Consider the following 18,317-nt stretch of genomic DNA (forward strand, 5'->3'; position numbering starts at 1 on the left):
GAGAAGGAAGGATTCCCTGGAGAAGAGCCTAATGCTGGGAACAATAGATGGCAAAAGAAGAAGGGGATGGCAGAGGATGAGGTGGCTAGATGGAGTCACTGAAGCAGTTGGTGTGAGCTTGAGTGGACTCCGGGGGATGGTGGAGGACAGGAAAGCCTGGAGGAACATTGTCCATGGGGTTGCGATGGGTCGGACATGACTTTGCGACTAACAACAACAAATTAATAAGATTTTATATGAGGAGTTGGGGAAACTGCCTTCATACAACTGTAAAATTGTAGACTTGCAAGGTGCCTGTTCAAATAACTATAAATTTATTTTCCCTGCAGTTTTAAGACCATTTTCAGAAGATTCTCCATGTAACATGCAAGTACACATACACAATAATCTGCATTGACAAGTAGGCCAATTTTACCATGAACAAACAAAACTCTGGCTGTAGTGTACAGATTAGCAGAAAGAGAAGTTATTCTATGATTTACAGTTGAAATTCTACTTTCAGCATATAGGAACCTGACTCTATCTAGTGCAGTGTTCTCTATAATGCCTGGCAGCCACTCTCCAGGGGTTCAGGCAGGAGTCTTCCCAAACCCTACCTTGACATGCCAGCGATTAAAACTTGAACTTTCTGCATGCGAAGCACAAGTTCTGTCACTGAACGGTGGACCCTCAACTTACAATAACTTGAAAACATAACTGCAATTAGCTTGGTATTCTATACATGACAGTGCAGGTGTCCCCTTTCTAGCACTTTGCCACTATTACATTTAAACTGACAAGCAATTGCATCCAATGATGCAAACCCAACTCCACCTGTCCAGGAATCAGGCCCACTGAATTCAATAGAACTTGGTTCTGAATATGTATGAACAGATTTGCATTGTAGCAAAGACAGGTTACCCACTAACAATGTGGATAATAGCAACCCCCACATCAAACTGGAGTGAAAGAGCATTGTGTCTGTTTGCATCTGTAGGTTACTTCCTTGAACTTGAATGATCAACAGGAATCCTTTTTAGTACATACTGCAAGGCGTGCACTCCATGTAACAACAGACATACCTGCCCCTTGTGTAGCTTGCAACTCACAAGGACAACGCAGCAGGCAGAACTGAAACATCTCTTAATTTCTCTCCTAAGCCCCTGCCATTAACTTTCCCATTTCCTTTCACCACTGCTTACAGAATCTCTTCTTTGAACATAGTTCCATACGCCTAAGCATTGCTTTCACCACCATTCAGTTTTTAAGCCTACCAGGACATCCCTCTTGCAGAACCATCTCACACCAAGACACACCAAGAGTGTTTGCCACAGAAAAGAAGAGGAAATAAAACTCTCTTCAAGGAGAATGATCACAACTAGATTGCAGGAGGCTGCTTGTTTCTCCAGAAGCCTCCCTCTTTTGAAAGAAAATTCCATCTTCTGTCTCCTAACAAAAAATCTCTGTTCCAAAGGAAGTGTCCAGGCTCCAACCTTCTCTTCCCTGGACATCCTGTAGTCAGTAAAGCCATACTACAGAAAAACTTTCCCAACTTTGCAACTTTGCAATGCAAGTAAGCAACTAATTAACATGCAGCCATTGAGACACAACCCATCTTTCCACATTATTCAGGCAATACACAAAGCTTCAGACATGCTGTTAGTAAGAACTTTCTGGCTGTGTTTTCACTTGCAGTGATTTAGTTTTCTTTTCCCCACTAGGTGGCAGTCACGTCAACTTAATATAAAAGCAAATACTTGCCAAATGCAAACAATGCCAGCCTTTGTGTTTGGAAATGTAGCAAGTGAGGATCATTTTCAATCTTCAAGCTTTTCTAGAGCTTGGCTAGCTAATGCAGATCAAGCTATGCACTCACAGCTTTCTTTACACCAAGCATGTGGAACATTTTTAATAACCTTTTCTTACTATATTAACTATTAAAGTGTAAACAGTTTCAAATGCATGCGGAAATCTTTCACCATTATGACTGTAAGGCTTGCATGGTCCGCATCACAATCCACAAACCTCTTTTTAGAACTTGTAACATACCAACATACAGAATGTTGAAAATGAGAATGTAGAGTTTCAGATGTTTATTGCATTCCATTTGAAAGCTGATACCGGCTTCGATAGAAGTACAATATCCAACAGTGGCAAATGAAAAGGATGGTTTATTAAGGATCTAACTCAGTATAGCCATGGCCAATTAATACTCCCATACTAAACATGCTGGAATCCATGTTTCCGTCTGTGTGTTTTATTTAAAAGTCAATACGATATTTATTATTTGCAAACAAGAGTAGACCAGCAGAGAATATGGAGGCCTGGGTTCTAGCACTATTGAAGGGCTGAACATCCCAATAGTACTAACATTGTCACTCTGCACAGAGCAAAACAGAATCAGAGTTGCTAACTAGCAAGGAAGAAAAACGTAGTTCGGTTGCCCTGTTATTGATGCTTTGTCTTCTTTTTTCAGTCATGCACATCACGTGTAATATACTTTTAGCACAAGCAGCTCCTGGAATGCATAAAAGCAATAGGCAAAATAGCAAAAAAAATAATAGGTTCTTCTCTTATATACACTAGAAAGCACTGGAGTCTGACTGTTGGTCCAAGGAATAGACCCAAGGACAGTGACTTGTACTACCCTTGTAGTTCTAGGCTACAGCCTGCTGCTTTTTGCTATGGGATCCTTCACTTTGCACAGAAGCCTTCATGTCCAGGCTCTGCTTGGGAATCTCAAGAACTGGTGTGTCAAGCAAGAAGCTAAAGATAATCTGACAAACTTCTCGGGTTACCTGCTTTACCTCATGCAGAATAAGGAGCCTCCTAAAGTGACTTGCCAGAGGAGCCCTCTCACAGTCATGGATTCATGTAGGGATTTTAATTTATATCCAAATAAAGGATTGTAAACTTACCTCCTGTTATTCACATGGCAGGATTCTACCTCTTTTTAAAAATGTCTTCAAGCATCTAAAAAAATGAAATAATTCAAGGTAAGCACATAATTATAAAACTGGAATTGTGCAGAGCTCTGTGAATATGAATCATTGCCTCACTATAAAGTAACTGTAATGGTTACAGTAATTCCACAAGGCTCAGGTTCAGGATCTCTAAAAGAAGGTATTCTGTCCTATGAGTCTGTCTGTACCCTACAGTCTTCAGGGGAGGCTCATTTGTTGATGCCAACTCTTTGACAGGCACCCTTGGTGAAAATGCAGGAGAGAGCTTTCTTAGTCGCTGCCCTGAGGCTCTGGTGCTCCTTTCCCAGGGAGTTAAGATTGGGGCCCTCTCAATTCTGCTTTCAGAAGTAGGCAAACACTTTTCTGTTCTGGCAGACCTTTGGGAATAGTCTGAACCTGTTAGATTGTGCTGGACTTTCTTTCTTGTCTATATTGGTTCACTGCAGTTTTAATTTTGGTATTTTATATAATGTATTAAATGATTTATTATCTGCTCATCTAATTGCATTTCAACCTTTGTATATTTCCATTAATGTTTTAGTTGTATAAGTGCATAATTCTGTGAGGTGCCTTGAGGGTCAGTAATGGGAATAGGAGGAATATAAATAAGAAAGAAAATGAGCTGCTGCAGCAGCTTGGATTCTGTACATACTTATTTGGAAGTTCATTCCACTGAAGTCAGTAGCCACAATTTAACCATGTGCATGTAGAGAAGCCAAGATGAAACAATCGGGGCATTCAGTTGTTTGGTCAGGAGGAAAAGCGTTATAAGCTTTCCCTCTTCTCTCCAAACCCCTTCTGCTTTCAAAAGTGAAGGAAGAAAGGAAGAAAGTTGCACTGTGAAGTGTTTTTCTTAAAGACACTCCATTTCACCCACACCACATCCATGTTTCCCCCTTCAACACTCAGTTGTTGTTCCATACCAGGTGAGCATGTTCAGTTCTCTTTGAACAGTTTGGGTGCTTCCCTCCACTCCTTACAGTTTTTCAAGAGGATCTTTTTTGGGGAGAGGGGGTACTATTTATTTATTATACCCATATCCCACCCTTTCCAGCAAGGAACCCAAGGCAGCTTACATAATCCTTCCCTTCCTTTTCATTTCTCAAATTCACCCATACATTCTCAACAAACATGCTTCTTAAGCAGCAGTAGATGTTGTACTATAAAAGCAAGATGTTGTTAGTGATAAAAACCAAATCAAACAGCTCGGAGGTTCTGGGAGTCTACTATTGTGAGCCTCTGTAAAACAAGGTGAAATTCTTTTAAATGAAACCAATAGTACTACATGTAAGACTGCTCGTGAATCATTTTGCATGCGGTATGACAGAGCTGTCAGATAAGTCCTTAATACAAAAGTGGAATGGAAGATATTAACAGTCTATTGGGCATGTGGTGGTAACATGTCCATCACGGATTGGCTGAACTTCTATATTGTCTTTTCCTTGTGGAATTGAAGTGTCTGATACTGATTGTCTGAACTACTATCATCGTGTGGGGTGTTTATGAGCATTCTAGCTGTTCTGGAACTATAGGACTGTACTATATATTATGTAAAAAGGATCATTTTCCTGTTTCTTTGGTTTTTGAGAAATAGAATAGGAGGAGCAAGGGGATCCTGTACTGAGACAGACAGGAAGATACATGATCCCAATATACATGATCCCAATGAAAATTCTCACCCTAGCTCCAAAAGTGCTTTTTGATTTGGCAGGAAGACTGCCTTAGGATTTTGATCAGGAGAGGAGCAGGAAGAGAGGACAAAACACTCTGCCCAGGCCAAATCACCATTCCTGCATGCAACAGTATGGTTTTTAACAGTTAACTGAAAACAAAAAATAAACCCTAGAGCTGTGCACAAATTATATTTCTAAATTGTCCAATTTATTTGTGGGCACAGAAATCAACAGTGAAGAAGTTCAAGTCATTTCTTCAGAGTGAAGCAAATTTTTCCAAGAGTTTCTCAGGGGAAGGCTCTCCCTTAGCAGCAACATAACTTTTGTTGCCACCATAGCTGGCAGCTTGGGCACCCTTTTGCGTCCTCCACAATGAAAGAACTAATGTACTTCCAGAGAAAAGTGTGTGCCTTAGACGGTACAAAATGTCTCTGAGAAATTTCAGCTCATCTGAAAAAACCAAACTTAAGATAAAGGGTAGTTAGCCCAAAGCTGTCAGAATATTTGTGATTTGGCTCAGCTTCTAAGAAGAAAGATAAGGTTGACAGCTCAGCTGATAGGATCACTTCACACAGGCATCAGGCAAAGGACAAGGCCTTATGATGTGGGTAAAGAACTGGAAAAGATGCCAGGAGGAAGGAAGCTTGAGACAAACTTTTCACAGTCAAAATGGCTGAAAAAAGCAAGCACTGAGACCAAAAAATATATATATGTGGAGAAAATGGAGAAATGAGAAAACTGTTCCAAATTTTCCACCCATCTGCTCGACGGGATTCCTGCCTGGACAGAGCTTTATGGGACAGGGAGAAAAGTGTCCCTCTCTTCCCTTTCTCCACACCATGCATAATTTTGTAATGTTTTCCTTACTTATTTTCTGAGCTAAGTAACCCCAGCTCTTGTAGAGAAGTTGCTCTACCCCTTTGATCATTAGTGGGCCTTTTCTGCATTTTTTCCAACTCTGCCATATTATTTTTTAGCTGCAGAATTGTACATGGCATTCAAAGTATGGTCACACCATTGATTCATATAGACAATATGATCTTGCAGTTTTATTTTTGATTCCTTCTTCACAGTAGCCACATTGGCATGACATCATCGCAACTTCAACTCTTAGTCAGTTCCCACAATCTCATCAGCTTATACCTGAGTCGGCATCCACTTTTTGCTCCACGCTGCATTTCTTCCCATTTGCTAACATTGCACTGCACTGGCCATTTTGATGCCCAATATCCCAGTTTGGAGAGTTCCTTTTGAAGTTTCTTACAATCTCTTTTCAACCCCCTTAAATAATCTGGTATTATCAACAAACTTGGCCATTTCACTGCTCACTCCTAATTTCAGATCATTTATGAATAAGGAGGACAGAATTCATCCCAATACAAATATCTGTGAGACCCTGCTGTTTACTCCATATCCCTTCATCAAGAGAAATTACTATTGATTGTTTTGTGTTTTGAACTTCCACAACTCCTCTTTCTAGGATGGAATGGAAAATGCCGGAACAAGGAATTACTGTGCTTGTTATACTTAGCAGTAGTATTAAGTGCAATACGGTGTAGTGGTAGGCAATTCAGGTTTATAAATGATGTGGGAAATGTAGGATCAAGTATGTAACAAACAGGGATGGACACTCTCTGTTCTAAGCCAGTCTGGCATGTGTTTAATCATGAATTCATGTTATCCTGTTTTTATATCAATCTGTAATTTAAAAAAAAAATACGTATGAAAACTCTCATTTAGTTTGGCTCAGGATTTCCCTACTATACACATTTATGTATGCAACTTTGCTCAATATACACCTTTTTGTATGTAATTTTTGAGCCAAGAACTGTACCACAAAATAAGTGTGCCATGCAAAACCATTTGCTAATCAATATACTTCTTTAGGAATTAGGTTAGTTTGCTTAAAAATGCAACACCAATGAAATTGTTCTTCATTCCTAGTAACAGAGATATAAAAGTAGCACATACAGAAAAAATGCAGGGAGCAGGTTAAACCTAGAAAAAAATTAAAACCTTTTATGTGATTTCTCAGAATGTTGAATGTCTGAAACAATGCTGACATAATTATTTTTCATATGTCAGTTCTAGACCTATGACAACACCAGTGGGGGGAAGGCAAATACCATCCTCAGTGCTAAAGTAACCTGGTTGTGCTTGCAGTCTTGCCTTGCTGAACTAGTTCACAGAATCATCTCAGCCCAGGATACCTTACTTAAGCTATGGTAGGCTTCAGCATTCGCTGGTGCCCTTTTTGAATTACTCAAGTTATGATGGGCTCACCATGACCGCTCATGTCATCGATCACAGCAGGGGGTTGGACTAGATGGCCTTCATGGCCCCTTCCAACTCTACTATGTTTTTACGCTCTGAAGTGGGTGAAAATGGATTATCTGTATGGTTAATAAATAACCACACTATCCTATTAGCATGGTGTGTGGCAAGAAGGATTTCCTTTGTAGTAGGGATGTATTTTTCATTTTGAAAATGGACTCTCATTTTGGATGCAGCCTAATTAAAATCATGATAGGTTTTATTCAAAAAGGAAAGTGGTGTTTTTAAATAATTGCTTTGGGGGAATGCCAGGTTGATATTGCACCTTGTACCCCTCCTCCAAAAACAAACGAACAAAAAACAAACCACTTAATCACATCAGCCTGCATTTTGAAAAGAGTGAAATGCAATGTATTCATCATCATTTCATAAAAACAGAGTCTTATTTAGGACAAAATAACCATGTCCGGCCAGATACTTAGGGCAGGAAATCATATGCAGGTGGATGGATATGTTCTTGTGCAGTTCAAAAACACATGGGACATACACAACAATGATTAACTACAACTGGGGAGAGACGTGTAAAACCAATGAGAAACAGCCGGCCAATGGAATGGCTCATGTGAGTGCTTTAGCCCTGGTCCTATGGAAAAGGGCTGATGAATCCGCTTCTTGAAGTTCTGGCTGCCTCATAAGACTCAAGAAAACAATAGGATGTGTGCCTATCTTGTCACACTTGCTTCATAGGGTGCTGGTAGCTAGATCAACGAGGAATTCTGACTGCAGCAGCGGAGGCTGGAGACACAGAAGAAGAACTAAATGGTTTGAACATACTTCTTTCCCTTTCTCACATTTAGAGCAGGGATAGGGTAGGGGTAGCCATCCAAATGTTTTGGGCTGCTAATCCCATTATCCCTCATCATTGGCTATGCTGGCTATGTTGAATGCCAGCTGTAGCCCACCAACATAGGGAGGGCCCAAGGTCCCTACTCTGCTTTAGGGGAAAGGCAGACAGATGACAGAAAAACCGATTAGGAGACAAGAACCAGTCAGGGTTTGTTATGTCAATTACCAAAGGTGCATCAACAGTCTTATATGGATGGGTTATACATGCTTGCAACAGTGATGCATGCTTTGGCCCTAGCTCTAATGGTTCATTTATTGGTTTGCCATCTAAATATACAGCATCATAAGGAGACAGGGTGATGGGCTACTAACATATCATCATCAGAGCAATGTAGGACGGCAGTGATTGCATAAGAGATTGGTGGGACAAGTGCTTTCAACTCTGTCTCCACTCGAAGTAGTTCCCCTGCCCCAACAAGGCCCAGTTCAAAATGTACAACATTGGCTTTAAGGTTTTGTAGCCAGAGTTTGGCTATAATGCGTAGTAAGTCCTTGAGAAGCCGAAACAATTGTTCATTAATTGTTGTCAGGCGAAAGCATCTATATTTTCCTTCATACTGCCTTTCACTATTACTTATGATGCATCAATTTCCACACAGGGTTCAAATATTCTTCACAGGGTTAAATACACCCTCCACTTACTTGCCAATGACTATACATTTGGTTATGAAAAATGATAGCAAGAATAGGCTATTAAAAAGAACCCTGGCAGCCCCTTCTGTAACCATGGCTACATGTTTACCTCTTGTAATGGACACAAAAATCACGGCAGCCAAATCCGTGTCTGATCTCATACTAACATTTATCCATGAAATGTTTTATGCATGTACATGATTGTAGAAAATGAACTGGCCTCTGTGTACCCACCCAAATTGAACAGGGCTCTCTCATTTTCTTGATTACCTCTGTTAGTAATTTGCCTTAAAAAAAAAAAAATTGGTCCAGGTTCTGACAACATGGTCTGTATTTTGCCAAGAATACTTTGAAGAATATAAACATAAACTTGGCCCAGTGGGTTCTCCAACCCTAAATGTGGAGGTGCAAGATGCTCAGTCATGGAAGGGCTGATGTCTGTTGGAACAGACCTCAGAGGATCTCGGAAACCTGAAGATTTTTCCAAGAAATGCTCTCAAAGTATAAAGTTCTGCCAGACAGGACTGTTTCAGCATATTTAAAAGATCCAGGGTATAGTCCCATAATGAAAATTTGTACGAGTAGTCTGTGCAGTGACCCCCTGCTTCAACTCATTCCCAGTTTTTTATTTCAAAAAAAATTCATCTTGAATGAAAGTGATCAGGATTAGTTTCTTCAGCTAAGAGGTCATACTGACAAATTGCAAAATGATAGTAAAAGGTTTGCTTGTTTTATATTTTCTTTTCTTTTTTATGGTTTGCATATTCCAGGGACTGTTTTGAAGGTCTCCTAAAGAGGACTTCCTCGTGGATCATTGTCAGAGTGCAGAAATAATGCAATATAAGAAGCCAGAACATTTTCAGAAGGACAGGAACAATAAGTTCATGTGGATGAAAAGTTCTCCAATTGCAGGTGGAGAAAATGCTTCCCCTATGTTCACCCTTGGAGTGGGGAAGATATAATTTTATGAAAATGGCAAAGGCATCCCTAGTCAAGAAACCTGCCAAGTTTCAGAAGGATAGGAGCTGTGGCTAGAGTTTAAGGGTGAAGCACTGTGGCTTGGGAAGAATGTCCATCTCAAGGTGTTGTTTGTCTCCCTGAAAGCACATTGGTTGAATCTCATGGTAGACTGATTCATAAGAAGGTGGATCTTTAAGTTACAAAGCCATATTGTGCTTAGAGACAGTATCCCAAAATATGTGATTTGGAGACATGAAGCCTGCCCAATTCGTCTTTAAACTCTATTAATAGTCCATGTGCATCGTTAAAATTATGTGTGCATGTATGATCCATATATCACACATGCAAAATTAGAATTACTGGAATTTATTTACATTTCTCCAGTTAATACTGAAATATGTGCTGCTTTGTTTATCTTATTCATTTTCATTGTAAGCCATCCTGAGATGCTAGTGGTGGACGGGTTAAAGAGCTTTTAATAAATAAATAAAAATAAATAAGACTACATCTGAGCATATGCAGAATGTTTCTCTCTCTCCACTGAACACTTACACCCTCTCTATTCCCATACTGTTCCTCTCTACACAACAGTCCCTCCTCATTCTTCCACCATCCAGCAATCCTTCATAAAAACATGTTTTGCACAACTTTCCTCATCCTTTTTGTGGTGTGCAAGTTTTCATTGTTTCCTCCTCCCTATGTCTTTAATTACTGCCAAGACTTGTCCAGGATTCTGTCAAAAAGTTTGCATTCAGAACTATGCTTAAGGTATTGAGCAAGTCCATCTCCCTCACCCTGGACGCTAAAGCCCATGCAAAAAGGAGGACAAATAACAAAACAGATACTGGCTTGGACTCAAGGGTGGACTAGTATTGAATGGACAGTATAGTTCTGCTAGGTGTTTCTTTCTGAGTAAACATGCCACAAAGGCTACATCGTGCTGGACTCCTATGGACCCTTTCCTGCAGTGAAGATAATAGGACTTACTTCTGGATAGACATACATAGGATTGGGTAATTTAGCACTCCAACACGTTTAACTCCTATTTGATAAAGCTTTCTGTTCACAGAAAGGCAGAAACTGCCCCATCCATGAGCCAGCTTCCTGGTTCGTCTAGCTCAGCATTGCTGACACTGACTGAGGGTGGCTCACTAGGGTCTAAGGCAGGAGGTTTTCCTAGTGCTCCCTGGAGATCACAAGGACTGAACCAGCCACTTGGCCATTAACCTGTGGCTCTTCTTATTGCTGGATAGCAACAACTGGCAAATAAAGCCGTTCCACATTCATGCCTCTGCACTCAGGTCAACTGAGGAGAAGAAAGATTAAACCAAAAAAATCCCTTTGCCTCTTTGTATAAAATCAAACACAGCTCAGAGCACCTCTGGCCCACCACATTCTGTCCCATTGAGAATTTATCAAGATGGACTCTAAATGCAATAAAGAAAAAGGAAGACCATGACAGAGGCAGGAAGAAGAGAAAAGGGAAAATGGTGATTGGAAAATGAAAGGAATCCCCAAGCCAAGTGCCTCCTTTCAGAAGAGTAGCACTTCAAGTGAATTTAGGAGGACATGAGGGTGTTTGAGGGTGGAACAAACTTAAATGAACTTTATGTAGTGGAGTGGCTCAAGACTTTTCCTTGCTTTGTTAAAAATCTGTAAAACCTATTTAAATGCCCCAGCACTTCCTAGATAATGATATCACCCAGCCCTAATCCTCCTTCTGGTGTAATCTGCTGCCTACAGCTGCCTGGCAGAAATTAAAGTGGTGAGAAACAGAAGTTTGTGGAGGCTGATAAAATATTTTGCTCTGCTGAAGCTACTTAATCTGCGGAAATCAAAGGTTTCAGTTTGGGGAAGCAAGATCAGATGCTGCATGATATATCAGTATTTCACAGGGAACTCTTCCCCCACCTCAAAGTTTCATTACAAGCAAGTTTTCCAAAGGTGAGTAAGACTAGAAAAGGGGGCAAGGGGAGAGGGAGAGGGAGAGCAGCAGCAAACATGAGAACAATGAACAGGTTGTGCAAGGAAATGTGGCAACCAGCTCTGTGAATGCCAGGTGACTTCATATTACAGTCCCTACTGGTCTGCTAAGGGAGTGAACCATGGAGTTTCCACTAATTACAAGGCAACTGAGCTGAGAGGAAAGATACAGTCTTGAATTAAGACAGATGATAGCATTGGGGCAGCTTTAAGAATGTGCAGTATTACTCCTAACAACACACCTCCCAGGTATGCCCTTCCTAAGAATGCACCTGCTACCAGAGCTGTTCCAAAAGCAAGAGGTGGCTGAGAAAAGGATGAGTCTCTTGCATTCTACTTTGTTTTTAGCTGTTTGGTGAAGAGACATATAGCTGCTTCTGCAGTAAAGTTAGAAATTGTGTGTCATTCTGTTTAATTATGTCAACACTGCCATGATCTCCATATGGTCTCCAATATGCAGTACACATGGTGTCCGGGGTGATGTCCTTATGTACCAATGTGCCTGTAGGCATTTCTTTTGCATCCTGTCAGGTTCTCTCGATCCTGATTTCTATGTTGTTTGTTACTATTATAGATAGGCGGAAGTTGAGACGCTACTGCATTTCATTGTTTTTGTTCCTTTGTAATTGTGTATTGCCATGTTGTGTTTCTACTGTTTTATGTTGTCTATGGTTTTTAATATGATGTAAACTGCCCAGGGAGCCTATGCCTAGTGGGGCGGCACATAAAACAAACAAACAAACAAACAAATATTAAGTGCTGCCCTCTAGCACCAACTCTGTTTGGGTTGCAAAATATGAAAACATATTTATTTATTTAGCTAGCTAGCTCAGGCTCTGCCTTGTGCTCATGTTTTGGAAAAAGTTACTTTTCATTTGATCTCACCAGTATGCCTTTTGTGGAATGAGTGTTTCCTTACTGGCCATGCTGACCGTGACACCCATTTCAAAACCAGGCAAATTCTGTCCTTGGGAGACATTCTATAAGCATCCACCTATCAAATGTGCTCCCTCATCCAAAATGGCTGGACCCCTGAGCTGTCCCACAAGGCAGTTTCAAGAAGCTACAACGAGATGATGTAAAGAGTTTTAGAGATTACAAAAATTATGTATGCCCAAATTCCCATTTGCAGTACAATATCTGAAACAAAACACAAGTAGCATACAAATGTTAACACCTCTGTTGGACTAGCATCCATTTAGACAATACAAAAAGCATGAAAAATGCAATATTAAGATTGCAATCCTCTACATGGATATAAGCCCCACTGAACCAAATAGACCTGCTTCTGGGTAGACTTGTTCAGATTCCACTGTAAGGATCTTTTGTTATAATAACCAAATTAATCTCAGAGTTCTCTGACCTTTTTAGGCTTTCACTGAAGACTAATCTACATCATTTGTTTACTTCCATTGCAAGGTGGTTACCTCATGACAAAGACATTGAATATATGGTGTCACTAGGTAATTCAGGAAACCTCTTAGGAAGATCGGTCTGCACTGTCCTCAGAGATTTTCTACACAACAGCAGCCTTTTTATATTCTTGATGTGGGGATCTTGCAGAGCCCATTCGATACCTTCTTCTCAAAGTGATTGGTCCCAGTTTAGGTCCTACTTTCGAGAGGCCCACAAAACCAGAAAAAACTTGTCAACATTTGTTAGGCAGCTGCAAACAGATTTCCACATTTCTTCCAGAAACAGCAAGTCCAGTAAACAGTGAATTTACATGGTAAAGGCAGATATACACCTCGCACCAAAATGAAACCTTGTGCTTTTCAGAAGTGAAAAGAAAACAAACTAACTAAAGGGCAACACCTAAAAGGAGCCAAGTGACAATTGAAACATGTTTATCAACCATAGAATGACCCATGGGGCAGGCTGAGTGTCTGCTGGCAAAGAAGCAGTGCTGAATTTACAGGTGAGTTGAGCAGGCTGCAGCCCAGGGCCTCATAATCTAGGAGGGTGTTGGACTCCTGCCAAGAAAAATCAGGGGTGCACCAGGCAAAATATTATTTTCTAGACTAAATAGGATAAAAAATGATCTACAGACAACAATGTCCCAAGATCAGTTGTCAGATCTAAGCATTCTCTGCATAAAAATGATAAACTGCAACTAATTTTAATGATATAATTAATAAGTGTGCATCCAAAAAGCTTGAAAGAAGCTTTTTGCCTTGTATTTAGTGTAATGTTATAACATAGCTATGACTCCCCTATGAGTGTTCTGTGTTCCTCTCTTAATTCCATACCTTTGCAGACTTATTAAAGGTTATAAATTTATAGCAATCTTTTTATCAATGCTAACATTTCAGGAATGTTCTACTTGCATTGAGCAGATAAAGAAGAAAATGAGGTTTCATTTCTCATGATCAGCTTCTATTAAGTTTGGGCCTCCCAAGGTCTCCTAGCCCAGGGCCTCCAGTTGCTTTAATCTGGGACTGCAAAGAAGGCATGGTAGGGGGCTAGGAAAATGGAATGCCCCTCCTTTGTCATTACCGTTCATGCTATGAGAAGGGAAGACACAACTGGCTGGAACTATGCAAAAGAGTATCCTGCCAGGTGCTGACATTCTTCTTAGGGGTAAGGACACACTGCAACATTTTGTTTTAGGGCACACTTGCATTCCATTCGTGATGTGACAAATAAGCTCTGACAGTTGGGAATCTGCAGTCTGCCAAAACTCAGGAATTTTGCACTGATGTCATACTGAGCGACAGAGAAAATGCCGCTAGCCAGTGGACATTCTCCTCTGATCTATTTGCTTAACTAATTTTCCCTAGTAGTGTGGGGCGCAACATGTAAAGCTCTGCAGATTACACGCCCTTTATATATTCTCTAAAATAAGATTAAATTTGGTACCCAGAAATACTTCTCTTGCTTTAGTACGTACAGTCTGTGGAACCCAGGAACCTGCCTTATACTGTTGAGACTAATGGTCCATCACGGCCAGTATTGTTGACACAGGCTGGCTGTGGCTCTCCGGTATTTCAGGCAGTTTTTTCTGGGCTACCTGAAGATACTTAGGATTAAACCAGGGACCTTATGCATAGAAAGGATGTGATCTCACACTGAACTATGGCCTTCCCTGCCAACAGCAATGAGAGCCAGTTGGCCAGCTGGAATCAATCCCTTCCTAAATATCAAGGGTGGTGCATGGTGCTCCATGGTGAGGAACGTATTTTGGGGATGGATATGGACACATATAATGCTCAGAATAAGGTTTCAATGGACAATGAGCACCACTGATGCAGGAGTCATCAGCCTCCCCTTAATTTCAATCCCCTACATTGATATGTATGAACAATCCAGCCCATGGAGAACTTCTCCACTTGTTTATTTGTCAGTCTGGATTTAATAGCAAAAGGAAATGGTATGTGAATGGATCGACAGACTGTAGGCAGAAAGATTACCCCCTCATCCCAAAATAATTACATAATATTCACAGAATCAAAAGATACTAATATATGACAAGATGTGTTTACATTGGTTTATTTTTATATTTTCAGTGTTGTTAAAGTTTTTGTCTTTATATGCAACACCAAATTGGTTCTAATCTTTATGACACCAGCAGTAATAAGTTATTCAGTTTTTTTGTTGTTTTTTATAGAAACACATTAATAAGAATAGATAGATGATAGACACACAGACAGACAGAGGAAAGCTTACCCTTACACACACACACACTTAAATGCTATATTCAAGTTACATTCAAAATTAAAAGTAAAACCGTTGGCTTGAAGGCCTTTGGGTTTTATTCATTTTCAAGGCAAAAATAAACAAAATACCCAACCATGGAAGGCTTTAGCTGGCTTAGTAACATTATAACTATCACAGTGAATACATGTATTTTTAATAGTACCACAACAGTGTTTTAATAGTACCACAATAGTGAAAGTCTATAAAGTTACTTTATACTGCATTCTGGAAATGGAAAGAGCAGAAATATCTCATACTACACTGTATAAAACTGAAATTTATTTGTAGTTCCTTAGTGATACAGATGCTATGAATATGCACAATATCGTATGATACAATATATCACTATCATTAAGTCTAAAGAAAAGCCTGCAAAGAAGGTTGCTTTTGGGCTAATTAATCACCTTGAAAAATCTTTTTCAGTCTGCAACCATGTGGAAAACTGAATAATTAATATACAGGACTATAAATTACCTGATGAACACGAATGATTTCTTTTTTAAGATGGTATGACTTAATCATAAGCATTTACAGCACACCTAGTGCTACCCCCTCCTCCCGCAAGCACTGGGGTACATTTTCCCCCTCCCCTTTCAAATGTTGCAATTTATACAAAAAGCTTGTTCCCGCCCCTACAAAAAAGAAAGACATTAATGTTGTTCATTTGACTGAAGCATTTTTAATTTCAAACCCATGTCATCAAGCCCTCGTTTTTAAAAATTCTTACATACTTTTTAAAGTACCCTGAGAAACGCCACTGTTGTCCTAGATATTAATTTTCTTCACTTGTCTTCAAACCATATAAGATTGTTATCATTAAATGGTGTGGTAATATTATTTTCTTAAATCATAATTATACTATAAGCTTCATATATATTCCACAGTGATCTCTATTATGACAATCCACTTTCTTCATCATCTATCTATCAACAATATAAACATGGATTTGTAGACTTCAGTAAACAAACACAACATTGTTTTCCTAATGGTGTAATCCTACAGGAACAAAGAAAGGCTCAATCAAAATGAATTGGTTCAAAAACGTTCATTTCTTTTGCTTTTACACTGCAATCCTATAGAAATGTATTTGAAATAAGTCCCATTAAGTTCCATGGAGCTTTCTTCTAGGTAAATTGGTAACAGGACATCAGTGCAACTGGATAGTCATATACACATCTATGCAGAAGTAAACCATTGATTTCAATGGGAGTCTGAGAATATATAATTGCTGCCTAAATATATACAATTTTAACCCTACAGGTGTTAAAATGGTTAATATTTTATGATATTTCACAATAGAATAGAGATAAATTTGCAATGTAAAAACTATTAACTGCAAATTAAAGTAGAGCAACGAAAAAAAGACCATCCTCTGAAATTTCCACTGTACTAAAACATCCTTTTACCACAAGATCAATATTGCCAAAAATTCTTTTGAAGACCTATTTACAAGTAAAACTTAATGAAATTAGCAATGTGAACAAAAATTAGTTAACTCTTATTCAGAATGGCAGAGATTAAGTATTTTCATGCTCATCAAACTAATAATAATAGTTCAGTTAGAAAGAAAAGCAAAATCTTATTAGGCATTCACTAAAGCGTCCTTAACAAAGGGGCTTGTGGCCCTTTCACACACAAAAAAACAACAACCCTTAACCCTTGACCTTTTCTCAGTTAACAGAATAAGGACACTGAAAATGTTACGTATCATATGAATGTTCGTTTTGTACGAAAGCTTTTCTTTTCCATCTACTCGTGGGTAAGAGAGAAGTGCTCTATTCAGAAACAGCACAAGCCTCCTTCTAGCGGTCATGTGACTTTTTTTGCTAAGAGCCATGTGCTCACGTATCATTTTACTCTGAAATATCTATGCGGATTCAGCTCAACCTGCCTTCGCTTATAATGCATGACATAGGCTGTGTGGGAGCATGAGAACCATCTCTCTTAAAAGCAAGGTTCTCATAGTTGGCCTGTAACCATGGAAGCAGATGTCCTTTTTTTGTGGTGTTGTGTTTTGTTTTTGCTTACCCCTGCTTACCTCTTTGCAGCCACGAGCTGCTCCCTATTGTTAAAAGGGGTACGCCTTGATTTTTCTTCATCGTGACCGAACTTGTCTCTTCTTCAAAGGGCATGATGCGGCAGGTCATCGGTCTAGACTGTTTGCACGGTCCAGAGAACAGCCTTGATGTAACCCTTGCTCCGTCTGTGCCACACCACCAGCCGTGCAACTGCAGACTGTGGGGGGACATTGAAGATCTGTATTTGAAAAGAAGTCCGTCTGATTTTGCCATTGTGCCTTTTCACTCATCGATCGAATGAATATCGAACCTTCTGTCGTTGCATGTGTGAAATAGATAGCTTAGCAAGCACTTTTGAGCCCAAACCTGTGCAAAGGGCCAAACTGTTTTCCTTTACTCCCAAGTAGTGTGTTCTTCATTAGTAATCTGTTTCTTGTTTATCTTATGCAGTTATATATTAATGTTAAGCAATTTTGTGCAGCCATGTTCACAGCTGCCAGACTGCACAGCCCTCTCCTTTCTCTTCTGAGTGTTTGAAGTTATTTTTCATACAGTCATTTTTAAGGTTCACTTCTCAGCAAAACACTTGTATTTTGACAACTTAATGTTGGAAAAGTTGAGTTATCACAAGCCATCAAAAATGTTCTAAAATCACCCTGCTAGAGTTTTGATTATTACAATAAGGAATAAAGCTCATTCAATATATCTTTAAAAACGTGTCTCGTAGAGTGACAAAGTAACTGCTTATGAGAGAAAACATTTTCTTTTTTAAAGGGAGGAAAATAAACAGGCTCCCACAGATAGGTAAAAAAGAAAACTTCTTAGTAGGGTTGCTATCCAGAGAAATGTTAGTCTGAAAATAGACAAATGTTTCTTTAGCCAAATGCCTACCAAGCATGCATTTTATTTGAAGGGATGGCTTTAGTGAGATAAAAACAATGAAAAATATGTGGATGTGTTTCTAATCCAATCCATGTATTTGAATTTTAAAAAAATGAAATCCCCAAAGCACATGAAATGACGTATTCTGAAATCTGTTCATAATCATGTTTTGCTCATCCTCAAATACTATGACCAAATCTCTGTGACCACTGGCTCTGAAAAGAAAAAAAAAGTTAACCCACTGACAACTCAAGATCTGCCCATTGTAAACTATGCTTGCCTCTACTCTCATCTAATAAAATTCGGATTCAAAAAGGGCTTATATTATCTTCGGGATGTTGCTTAGCAAG

This window comes from Varanus komodoensis, unplaced genomic scaffold, assembly GCF_004798865.1.
Source record: "Varanus komodoensis strain SLA01 unplaced genomic scaffold, ASM479886v1 scaffold4, whole genome shotgun sequence".
Classification (NCBI taxonomy): Eukaryota; Metazoa; Chordata; class Lepidosauria; order Squamata; family Varanidae; genus Varanus; species Varanus komodoensis.